This window comes from Sycon ciliatum, chromosome 4, assembly GCF_964019385.1.
Source record: "Sycon ciliatum chromosome 4, ocSycCili1.1, whole genome shotgun sequence".
In the NCBI taxonomy this organism is placed as follows: domain Eukaryota; kingdom Metazoa; phylum Porifera; class Calcarea; order Leucosolenida; family Sycettidae; genus Sycon; species Sycon ciliatum.
This window is the reverse complement of record NC_088646.1, coordinates 19587967-19601479: the sequence shown is the minus strand read 5'-3', so window position 1 is coordinate 19601479 and position 13513 is coordinate 19587967.

Genomic DNA, 13513 nt, shown 5'->3' with positions numbered 1-13513 from the left:
TATTAGTACAGAGAAGGTACATCCACATGTATCTGATATACATGTGGATGACACGCACATGCATGATCTGGTGACGTGAAGATAATCATTATGACTGTGGTCGCAATGTTGTGCCAATACATGTACAACAGAATGTAGCAGCAGAGAAGACCGTTTTGTCAAGCTGACTTGGGTGAGCTGGTCGTAGGCTCTCTTGAACATTGGAACTCCGTCTCTCTCTCTCTCTCTCTCTCTCTCTCTCTCTCTCTCTCTCTCTCTCTCTCTCTCTCTCTCTCTCTCTCTCTCTCTCTCTCCTCTCTCTCTCTCTCTCTCTCTCTCTCTCTTTTCTCTCTCTCTCTCTCTCTCTCTCTCTCTCTCTCTCTCTCTCTCTCTCTCTCTCTCTCTCTCTCTCTCTCTCTCTCTCTCTCTTTCTTTCTCTCCCTCGCCCTCTCTCTCTCCCTCTCCCTCTTTACTTGTCTTTCATCTGCGTCCGCACACTTTGGACTGCACTGTCATGACCTCGTTCCCCAGCGAAATGACTGCGGCTGGTTTCACTCCTATGCAAATGCTCTTGTCTTCGAGTGGCTCACTTCTAAGCGGTCACACGTCAGGCACGCCCACACGTTCTAAGCCGTGACGAGGTTTACACCAATCAGTGACTCGCCTGACTTATCAAGTCTCTCAGCTGTGGCACCCTACCACCACCACCAGGCACCACGTTGGCGTATGGAGTCTGCTGACCACGCGGTAATGACTATTGATGATTTGGACCTTTTGTTGTGCCTCCTACTAGTCCCTGACCGCGTCAACATGACACGCACTTTGCTTTGTTCTTTCTAAATCAGTGTCATCCACATGTCATCCTCTACTCTCTGATCTGGTCCGGTTTTCTGGATTCAGAAAGGGAATGTGGGCAGGTGCACAATGCTTAGAGTTAGAGATCGTGATGGCTACATGCCGCACGGATTGACGAGTGAGGAATGGTGATGATTCCACATGTGTGTTCCTACCGGGGAGTAGTATTGCGCCAATCTCATTGGTGCAAATGATCAACCTGCTAACACTGAATGTTCCACGTAGCACGGCACGCATACATGTAGTATTATAACCGGCCCAACAAAAACAAACGCCAAACAAGATGCACATGCACATGTACATGCAGATGATACAGTGCTAGATAAATGTACATGTAAAGACTAGTGACCAGTTCTGGCCAATATCCATTCGAAAACAAGGTCTTAGTCCAGCCTCTGTGCCAGCAAAGTGTTGGAGCTGGTAGTCATAATTATTATTTCACTTCGTTGTTCCTGCGCTCTCTTATTCATACTAGGAATTGACATTACCCGGCGAGAGCACAAGCTGGGCCTTACATCCCCTAACGAAGCCTTTAAAAGCCTTCAAACATGGTTCTATTATGAGAATAGCGGACTATTTATACATGTAGTTACTAGTTGTGATAACGATGACATTGTCATGATTGTACCTCCGTCTCGTGTGTTGCCCTGTACTAATGGTGTAGATCTTATCTATGTCAATCTACAGTGCTGGCAACTGAAATCCGACCCCCTTGCCGGCGCGCTGCGCCGGCAAGGGGGTCGGATTTCAGTTGCCAGCACTGTACATTTCACTCACTACTGGTGCTCATATTAGGCACTATGCATCGACTCACACTGTCACAGTACAGTACTCCATAGGCATACTGCAGTAGGACCATAATCCAAGATCAGGGACAACGATTACATGTTCATGAGTCATGACCATAGGTGCTCTGTTCTGTCTTGTGGTGACATCGTCCATGTGTGGACGGTTGGCAACACATGTACTACATAACATCACCAGATCACGTGGGAGCCAATTGCATTGTACCATTGTGTGTGTGGGTCCGGGGTAGAGGGGTGGAGGGGTAGCCTATTCATATGTGCATTATACTAATCTTGGTAGCAGCGAAAAACTCATGTTTTTCTTGGCAGCTACAACTTCAACATTGTTCCAGAACATAGTGACTGCCGATTGGCGATGATGGATCTCATCACCAGTGGCATTGGCAGGTAGAATATAGACTGTAGTGTACAGCCGCTGGTCGCAAGCACTCAGGGCACGGCACTGCAGCACATGCAGTGAGCCCAGGTCATTCCACCGCCAGTGCGTCAGTGTGCCATTGGGTGCCAGCGTACCTTCTTCCTGCATGGCGCTGGTGAAAAGGAAATCGCTGCAATCGGCGCTTCCGTTCTGGCAGCACGACTAGTCGGAATAAGCAGCAAGGGACCAGCCTGACAGGTATGCATGCAGCAGAAAGACGTCTTAACACTGGGGAAATACAATTGTTAGGTTGAACTACCAGGTTAGTAACGTGTATCACACCGCCACACTCTCCTGGTATTTGTACCAGCGCTACTGTCACGCTCTCCGTCTCGCTATCCCGCTTGCCAATAGCTTTAAGGTCCTGCGCTGAGTGACTGACTGCGGCCGTGTGCTCAGTGGGGCCCCCGCAGGCCCGTAATTAGTGGCTAATCTTCAATTTTGCAATGGCGCGGCGTCGGTGTAGATCGTAAAGCTGCCCTCATTGTGTTTTAGTGGCCGAACATCGTGTCAGGTTTGTACCCTTGCCACTCTCATGAACACAGCATGTGGTGCAGCATTGCCAGTGCGGAAAACAACTCATCCAAAGTCTACTCCATGAGTGAGAACCGGCAGAACATAAGGTCACACATCTGACACGCCTTTAGAAGGTCGATTGGTCGGCCTGGGAAACTAACTACTTACTTAAACTTACGTAGCCAAGCACGCGTGTCCATATTAGCGCCACCGAGATCCTACCAGTACAAGTGCAACCTTTATTATTTTCGGTCTCCCTTGTGGCTTCCTCTACACTATCTGGCGATCTTGTGGGTCTACGGCGAGGTAGGTCTCGCCGCACCTTCTGCCTCGCCTTTTCTGCCGCATGGTTGCAGTTCTAACATGTACATCCTGTCATGTACATGTACATGACTGTATTTTGTGCGTGCCAAGATTCCGTTTCACTTTATTTACATTTACATGTATCTTCGACCACAATTATTGTCATGATACAGTGCACTGGAGACTTTCTGAAGTGACCAGTCCTCCAGGATTTGATTATGATTGGAATCTATCACTTCTTGGTCGTTACCAATTATTTCGCAACGTGGACACTATCAATGTAACGGATTCAGGGATACTGGAGCAAACACATGCTGTCGTCATGCAACGTCCCAAAAAAACGAAAGCAAAAGCAAGAGCTTCCTCTGATTAAGCTACGTCTGGTAGAGACAAGGCAGGGTGAAATCTGGAACTGGGCCCTTTTTTAGCTGGTTTTGACGTGTTCCTCCCGAGCACTCCCTTTCCGAAGAATAGATACATTCAGCTGGACGTGTGAGATGTACATGTACATGTAAATACAAATGTAGTCAGAGAGTGAGGTTTGACAGGATTGGGGTGAAGCTGCTGCCCATGGTATAATTATACATGTACATGTATGCAGTAAAGTTGACTTGTGTTTTAACCCTCTCAGTGCCACGGGCGACTTTAGTCGCCCAGAATGAGTATGTGTGTACAAATAAATTCGTATCTCCACTTCTACACACAGGAGAGTTACAAACGACCACTCTACGTGTTCAGAAAGACCTTGGCTATCGACTCATCACATCGCTTTGTGTCCGTGGGGATAGATATCGCCAGGGCGAAGCCTGAAGTGCGCGCGCTCGGACAAACAATTGTCGCGCGTAGAAAACATGACGTATGCGCATCGCGGGTTTCTCTATTTCTTTCGCGGCAACCCATGCGTATTGGGTATCAAAACATCGAGATTTTCAGTGGCTTTCGGGCCAACTTTGTCCGAATTCCGTGCGTTGAAAGTTGACTGCACTGCGATCGATCGCGCGCGTGAGAAAGTGCAGATGCTACGAAAATGCAGAAAACGGACTTCGCTCAGGCGCCCTCGCGAGAAAGACTATTTTCGCTGTATTTTCTCTTCACAGCTGTCTGCCTGGCCATGATATCTTTCCAGAGAGCCATCGTTTGTAAAGATCCGTGGATATACAGCTGAGCTATGAAAAATTTGAGTTCGGCTCAACTCAGAAAAATTTGAATTTTTCTGATTAAGGTTAAAGTTGCCATGTGTTGTAAAGATGAATATCAAGACCCGAGAGTCCATAACAGACCCCCCCCCCTCTCCCGGCGTTCTGCAGGCCAGTGCCTCCATGAACATATCGTATATTATTATTATGAAGCTGCATTATACAAACACACCAGTACGAATACATGCATGCTGGACTGGCGCTAGTGCTGTTTCTTCTCATACAGTCAGTGTTGGAAATGGAACTAAGGAGTAAGGTAAACATCCGAATAAGCAGTCTCCACCGCCACTCAGGACTGCCAGCACTAGTACTAGTACAGTATCGTGGGGGTCTCTCTCTCTCTCTCTCGATCTCTCTCGAGCTCTCTCTGAGGCTCAAGTACCAGCCACATTGGACTCTTGGATTCTGCCAGAGTACAACGCAGCCTTCAATTACCTTTGTCTATTGCTTCCCAGGAACTGCTCTTTCAGGACAGTGCAGTGCAGAGATCTGAGCAAGATGGTCATCGTGATAATGTCTTGAGGATGAGTGTAATGTGTTCGCGCGCACATAATGTCATTATAGCAATTGAATGTATAGGCATGTCACGTGTGTGGGTACTACTGACTAGTACTAGTAGACATCTTGGCAGAAGCACATCACAGTCATCGACTCTACCCACCACTACTGCTACTAACGTTAGTACTACTACTGAGAGACCCTATCCAGTATTTCGTACGATCATCGTGGTCTTACATGACGTACATAATACATGTACACCAAGAATCGTTTGTTGATAATCAATGACAAGCGGAAGCACTTGCTCGCTGCCGCTCCACGACTCAAAACACTAGCGAGAGGCTCTCAAAATGCTAATGCGCTCCGAGGACTTCGAGCCAGATCAGGGGTCATACAGCTGAATTTCCGGGGCCATACCCTCATATCCACACAGTCTGTAGAAGAAGAGCAAACATTAGCGATCGAATGTGTGATGGGGAAGTGACAATACAAATGTCTTGGCACTTCCCCCAATCCTAGAACCAAAGCTACATGTACATGTACATGTAGGTGCCCCAATGCCTCGTATGGTGGACGTTGGCTCAACAAGACTATTTCGCACACGGCATAATGTTTGTGCCTACTTTCAACCGACCTGCTCTACTTGCAAGGGACCATTGCTGTCCTGCTGATCCTAGCTGCGCTATCCTGAAAAGATCACTCTAGTCTCTAGTAGGAGCAACATGTAAAACATCAAGCATAGTCATAGACGCCTTCTGCTAATTGTGCATGATTCTACTTTACCGAAAGTTGACTTTATCACCCCGATATTACCATTCGGGTTTCCGACGCAACACTATTCCCATGCGCGCAGTTGGAACAGGTACATGTATACATTCGTACATGTACATGTACATGTACGTCCATTACGCTGTGAAATCCGTTCATTCCTCTAGACGTGTCGTACTGCCATTGACTATTGTGAATCAAACAGGAAGCATCAAGCCGTGGAACATCTGCTTCTATACTTTTGTTTGGAACGCTTGCTGCTTGTGTCGTACATTCACATGTAGGTTTGTAGTGAATATGCAAAATACTGGTAAATCATTCCGGAAAAGGCTGGCAATCCAAAATTGCTATAGCAATGTATTGTTCCCCCCCCCCCCTCCCCCCAGGGTCAATGGAACAACATGCAAACTTTTTTTGCAAAGCAGGCATTCCTGACGAGTGTGATACAAATGCATTGACGTTGCTTCGGAGATCATCACAACTTGTTAAAGCCCGATCCTGCATTTCTGATGTACATGTAGCAACACCCACACCTCTTAGATTCACGTCATGTACCAACGTGATATCGACGCGGACAACACGAATCTTTCAAGTACTACGCAGCCAGTTCTGACGTTGTTTCGAAGGTAAGGCCAAGGGGGACTCGGGGCAGGCTGGGATGTGGAGATTGTTTAACCATCGCATCTCACAACACAACAACAGACAGCAGTACCCGTTGGCCTGTCGACTTCCTTGAGATTCTATGTCAGCTGAGAATGTCGTCGGACAATCTCCTCTAGAAGAATTATGACACCGGCAGGCGGATGCATTGCTGCTAACAGAGAGTAACACATGCATGGGTGTACGTGTACATGAGTGTAGTTCTGCTATGGGAGGTGAACCGATCATGGCGACCAGGCCAGGGGAAGTTCAAACGTACCTACATCACACTGTACGTTGTACGTGTAAAGACGGCGGCGGTGGGTTGATGTGTGCAGGGCACCTGTCTGGGCCAGAGGGAGATAGTATTGGCTAGCACCATGTGAAACCACACAGTTCATACACAACTCTGACGTGAACTAATGTGGAACAGGGCCATAGCGCTAGTCGTTTGGCACATGGCCAGGTACAGATACATGTATCTACTCATGCAGCCTAGCAGCCTAGCTGCTCACCCCGTCTTGAACTGTGATTCGTAGCCGTACCTGGCTGAGGGCATGACGTGCCGCCAGGAAGAACTGCGTTTCCGCTACCTGTCTATTTCGCCATCGCACTTACTTCCACATCCGTGAGTAGTTCTACCCACACCTGTGAGGACTACAGTGTATGCTGTGACCCTATTGGCAAACTCAACTTAAGCGGACACCTGACTACTTCTCCTAAGTTAGTTCTAGTCCTTGGAGGGTCTGTTTGCAGGTTACACCTCACACACACCCATACTCACCCACAGCCAATACAGAACGACATACCGGTACGTACACGCGTACACCATGTACACACGGGACCCTCAGTTATTAGATTCGCTTCTACGTTTCGCCTGCCGACACTAGCACTGCATACAGCGCACATGTGCCAGTAATGGTGATATTTTAACGGCAAGCTGTGCGAGCAGCCACTGGTACTTGGTGGACTTATATTTTACAAAGCACTGCACGCGGAAGGTGATGATTGCGCTGGCATCGTTTCAACCGCTGCTGTTGTCAGCGTTGCCGGAGGTAAGCTGCGCAACTTGTGTGGCACGCTGTTGTAGTTATAATTGGCATTGTGTTATTACTGCAGCCGCACGGTATTGGCAAGCGTCACATCACAGCTTCACCAACACCAAGTCATTGCTGTCACCCAATATGGTCATTCACCATTGCCTGCCGTTGCTCGACATCCAGGGATCCCACGAAGCTTAACGGCTGACACGGCATACTAATTTCACCTGGAGTCGACTGCATTACCTACAATCATAGGTTGTTGGGAAGAGGGAATTCACTAACGGATGTTGAGCGTTCATGTACATGTACCGTAGACACGTGTCACTAGCTTATACAGGATATCACGTGTCACTAGCTTATACAGGACATCACGTGTCACTAGCTTATACAGGATATCGATTAAACTTTCACGACAGTAAAATAGTACTAGTAGTACAGTGTATGTGTGTGTCTGCTCCTCAACTTTTATTTCCATAATTATTATTACACACGTCATTGCGTGACTGTGCTGTGACCTTTATTTCTCTTTTGCTCTCTAGTGCTCCTGTTCATTTTGATTTCATTTAGTAATTTTCTTTCTCTTTGGCGCGCAGGAACAGTGTTGATACGGAGACCCTTGGTCGGTTTAGCTGCTCTTGCCCCGCCTCCACTGCTTCGGCTGCATCGCTATGTGCCTCGCTGTACTTTTTGCTGACGTTTGCACCATGAATGATGGCGTGTGGCTATGTTGTGAAAAAGAAAGAAAAGGAAAAGTACTGGCACAGGTAACTGCTGACATTCAGATTTTCTGGGGAACTTTGTGTGTATCATGGTATGTATATTATGTACATGATTGTATATGACTGTATGAACATGTATATGTACATGATTGTATACATGTATGACTGTATGAACATGGATTTGGAAAGGTTCCAGAAAGGGACCATTTTGGGCCATTCAGATATTTGAAGATTCACTTTGCGCTTTGCTGCTCTATAGACATTCCAAGGCATGCATTGTCCACGTCATTGTCCACGTCCTTCAGTGCATACAATGACGGACACAGTATGTTTCTCTTTATTACTGATGACAGTGTCATGTAAGCCAATACGTCGGTATAAACGGGAGCGGTCAATCATGGATAGGTACTGAAGCCAAGGTGTATGGACGGGTTCCAGGTGATGCTCTAGAAACTGAAAGTGGATATTCATGGGGTCGTAGACTCGGAGTCGTAGACCAAAAAGGTGAATACTGTAGTGGAGAACAATTATGCACTACATGAAGGCATGTAACTAACTTAGTCTGATCCATACAGTCTACATGTACTCATACTATTCCACAAGTGTGCCATGCAGGACCACAATCTATCCACTGCGATAGACACACGGTCGGGTGGGCGAACAAACAGACTTGAGAAGTGAATGGAAAAGTGAACTATTACTTAGCCAGGCTAATGATCCTTCTTCTGATCCTCCCAAACCATAATTATTACACTACACGCTGACAGCATCCGGGATGACCTCGTGCCATACATGTACCGGTACATTGTACATTCACTATCAGGGGTGTCAGCAATTACCGGTTTTTTGGCCATGTATGCACCACCAACGTGTGTGTACACAGTTTACAGCACTCTCGCTCTGCAAACACCTAGTACCTGCTGTAGACGTACAGGTACATAACAATACAGTCATGCTATTGTGTAGATCCAACCAATTAGCAGTGATCCACTTCAAGTCCAGCATACCCGGGCAGCTAGCCCGGGCATCCATTCCGGGTGTTGGATCCAGCATCTACATAATTATACATGTACACAGAGCGGGTACCAAGCCTGGGTGCTGACTCATAATAGAGCCCTTCCTGCTGCATGAAGCGATCCGACGTTGGGTTGTTTTTAAATCGAAGTCAAAATAAAGAAGGTTCCGGGTGTGTTGGTGCATCTTGGCGATAGTAACGGGCAGGTGTTTGGGTTGGAGGCGATACACACTTCACACGGTGGTCGCCTCGTTAAACGATCAGCGCCACATGCACAACCGACTGAGTCCAACAAGTACAGAGCAAGATCGGTATTGCGTGTCGAGTCTGAGGGGATACGCCCCCGAGCTCCTTATCCTTCATATGTTTGCAGAGCTGCTTTGATCTTTTGTCCCTGCGGTATGTGTTTGCTCTGAATGTGAACAGTCCAACGCAATGTACAATGTATAGCCGTGATGCATATGTCAGTTTTCATCGAAACAGTTACTGCTTTCACACTGTTAATCTTAGGAATTTCGCGCACTGGTATTCGGAAGGAATTGACAGCACAACGAATTACCACTTAGACGAATGACAGTGTAAAGTTGCATTCCTAGCCATGTTGTGTGAGCCCAGAGGCCCCAGACCCCTGGAACTCCCAGTAACCAACATCATATTCATAGCGTTCACTTCTCCGCCCTCCCACGGTTGTATTGCTGTAGTAAACTCAAACTTTGTCAAAGTATTTGGAATGTTGGTCAGTCGCTCCCATGCACCAAACATTACCACCAACAGCACTCTTTCAACGATTGCAAGCTAGCTTCTCTTCGCAGTACTTTTAGCAGCTTCACACTTCCATGTACATGTACATGTAATGATGTGGGCGAATATCTGAAGAAATAATAATTGCACATATCATCAAACAAACCCATGACTCAGATGCTCAGTAGTACAGTCACCACACGATACTATCATGCATTTACAACTAGAAGAAGAGGATGAAGATTTCGTTGTAACTCCGAGTTTCACACAGCTCAGGTGATCATCAGGCAACAGTAATGAGAAAAATCGGGATATTGGTATATACGTGTATAGTATATACCCACAAACTACAGGACTGGTGTGAATCACCGCAGCGGTGAAAGATTATGCATATGCGTTTAAGAACTCGGATGGTGAGCCTTGGAAAAAACCTAACAATACATGGACAAAATGTGGGCACAAGTTATGCGATCGAGTCCACCAACCAACCAGATTTTGAACGGTCAGACGTGCACAATCTAGCACAAAACTGACAAGGAGTACTGAGACATTCCATTGCATGAAAGTCAGCTTGAGCACTGCTCGATAGCGCTAACCAACGGCCTTCCGGCCATAGCGCTTTCGAGCAGTGCTCAAGCTGACTTTTTTTAAGGCGTGGAATGTCTCCGTGCTCCTTGTCAGTTTTGCGCTACGTACATGTACATGTAGATTGTGCACGTCTGGCTGTTAGAAATCTGGTTTAGTTGGTGGACTCGATCGCATAACTTTTAGTTACTTTAAATGCCCACGTTTTTCCATAGGCACAGAATACAAATCACTGTGGCATGGTGAAAAAAGGAACGGGATTATGCTTGCTGACGACTCGAGCAAAGTGTTTTTTTCTTCATTTTTTCTTCATATTTACATGTAACTGTTACACTGTAGACTGTAGTTGGCCAGCAAGGCAGCAAGGCAGCATGCAGGATCAGTACAGTGGAGTCTGTACTGTCACACAGTGCAGTTACTAGTGTGTAGGGCGTTGTGCATGTGACGAGTGAACTGAACGACAATACTCAACAGCTAGCACAGCAGGGACGGTATATTTTGTGGTTTGTCATGAAAAGGGAAATCAGTATTCCTTCTTTATCCCTTTATGGAAATATCCGCATCGTTTATTATTGCCTTATCAGCCGTGTATATGTACATGAACGTATATGGGGTGGCCGGGACATGATCGGATGGTCCACGTTTGGACACTATTTCAGACTAGCCCAACGGAGCGGCATGCCGTGTGTTTAGTCACATAGCAAGTGTTGCCCCATACTGGGCCAAAGGCGAGCGAGCATTCTGCCTGCGTCACAGGGGTATGCGGCCGTCTTGTTTACACAGTTGATTATCTGCATTGTTGGCGGCGAGATGCTGCGGTCTACCACAGACCTGTCAAACTGCAGAGGTGTTGACATGAGAGTTTGGGAGACTGTCAAAATACGCATCCCCTGTACTCTATGGAACGTAACGTTTACGCTACCGCACATTACACATGACGTGGTGATGCCTCCTTTACAATGAAAATATACTGCAGTATCGCAGGCTTTGACACGAGAAATCTCCCTACAACGATGTCGGTTTACGTTAGTTGGTGGATGATGGATTCCAGACCTGTCCTGCTACAGTATGTACAAGTCGGTACCAACAAATTGACAGACGTTGAACGTCTTCAGAGTTCTCGTGCTCTCTCTCTCTCTCTCTCTCTCTCTCTCTCTCTCTCTCTCTCTCTCTCTCTCTCTCTCTCTCTCTCTCTCTCTCTCTCTCTCTCTCTCTCTCTCTCTCTCCTCTCCTCTCCTCTCTCTCTCTCTCTCTCTCTCTCTCTCTCTCTCTCTCTCTCTCTCTCTCTCTCTCTCTCTCTCTCTCTCTCTCTCTCTCTCTCTCTCTCTCTCTCTCTCTCTCTCTCTCTCTCTCTCTCTCTCTCTCTCTCTCTCTCTCTCTCTCTCCTCTCTCTCTCTCTCTCTATCTATCTATCTATCTATCTATCTATCTCTCTCCCTCTCTCCCTCTCTACTTGGCACGCACGCTAAGGCTGAAAACGCACTCCGCCCAAAAATGCAAGTTAACCGGTATGGTTGAACAGGACACGCTGCAGACGGAGCTGTTGAAGGATGTCAGAGCACCTGTCCCGTTGCCCGCATCACGTCTACAGAGACCACTCCATCCCGCGACATACCCTAAGCACACCTCCCCTATCATTATCACTATCAGTATCAGGCCAAACGCCAGGTGGTTCTCCGTCTGGCACAAGATCAACCGTCGGGTGGATCCAAACTGACTTGTGACGAAGTCCGAAGTCGGATAAACATGCATGAACATGAAGATTTTTCAGGACGAGAATTCTACCTCGAACTCCCCTCAGCTTGCTGTCAGTGGATTCCTCACATGTAAAGACACGGTATGTATGTCTGGAATCCATGGCCAGCAAACTGACAGGCGTCGAACATAGATGTATTGTGCTGTCAAAGTCTTCAATCTCCAAAATATCAGAAGACTAGTAAAGTAGCAGCTACATGTACACCAGGTACAGTCCCGTTCTGCCGTTCTGACTGTCTTGGACACACACGGCGCTCTAGATCTGCCAAGGAAACCACGCAGGTACTTCGAAGTAACAGGCCAGTTGCAGGCACGAAGTTGTTGACGGATATTCTGATAATTCACACCAACAGAGCAACAGTCCCTTTTGCCCAAAACATCATGTCTGCAGCGACTGTCCCGCCCAGCCTGGTAGTATGCCCCAAGCACACCTCCGCTATCCGTTATCAGGCAAACTCCAGGTGGCTAGATCTGGCACAGGATCAACATAAGTCCAGTTACTGAGTGAGTGACAATACACACAATACTCGCAGCAGCACTGTGGCACTGTGGCTACGAATCTGCAATTCCACTAGACTATACACGTGTATAATGCACAGCTCGTCCTGTGTCCGTGGAAAGGAAGCCGAAGGTGGTGCAGTCCAGCTACCACTACATAGTACTGAACAATGATGTACGATAATAGTGAAGTCAAATTACACTTCTGACTTGTCTGCAGCGTCTGCTACCATGGGTGAATGGGGTGCCAAGTTTGTGGGCACATCCCGACTCCCGTATGCGCTGTATCGATGGGCCTTCCCCGGGCATCACCGGATTCCCTTTGGGAAGATATCAACTCTGGTTTCTTTACACAGCGTCTTCTCTGGTAGACTCGTAGACCGGTGGCTAGACGAATGCAAACTGACTAGAACAGATGTGAACAGCCATGACATGTTGTACCTAAACAACAACTATTATTCATACTAAATGCGTCTCTCTTCCGCCCCTCATTTACACTCGGTAGATCCACGTGCACGTAGCTCTCTTGCAAGGACAACAAAGTTGCTGGCAAGGCTCCACAGTCTACGCGACGGTCTGCAAGACACGCACTCTTCGCAGCAAATTGCATTTCTTCGTAAAGTTTACAAATGAGGATGTCCTTGTCTTCTTAGCCAGCATATCTGGACGTCGCGTTCCGAAAACATCTCAATATAATTATCACGCAATCACCCACCGTTTGTGTACGTACTGTTGTTGTAGTTCGTGCGAAAAGGGCAGAGTTTCCCATGCACCTACATTGTACATGTACAGTGTGTCTTCGCCGTTAAACTTTAAGTATCACTTCTCACACTAGTCATCACTAGATACATGTAACCAAGAGTAGATAACCAGTTATGTACTCTTGGTGTAACTGCACGAGGCATGATAATATTACTTTGTTTTTTTTACAGTACATGTAGTACAAGATATTTGGATTTCGCGTACATACATGTAGTCATTAGACAACATGCCTGCACGTCAGTGCATGTAATTGTGTATTCACAACATCAGCTACATGTACGTGTACGTGTACGCGTACATGATGAGTCCACTAAGGACGACACCGTTCTGTCCGCAGATTGGGTACATGTACATGTACATGTCATGTACATGTACATGTACCCAATCTGCGGACAGAACGGTGTCGTCCTTAGTGGA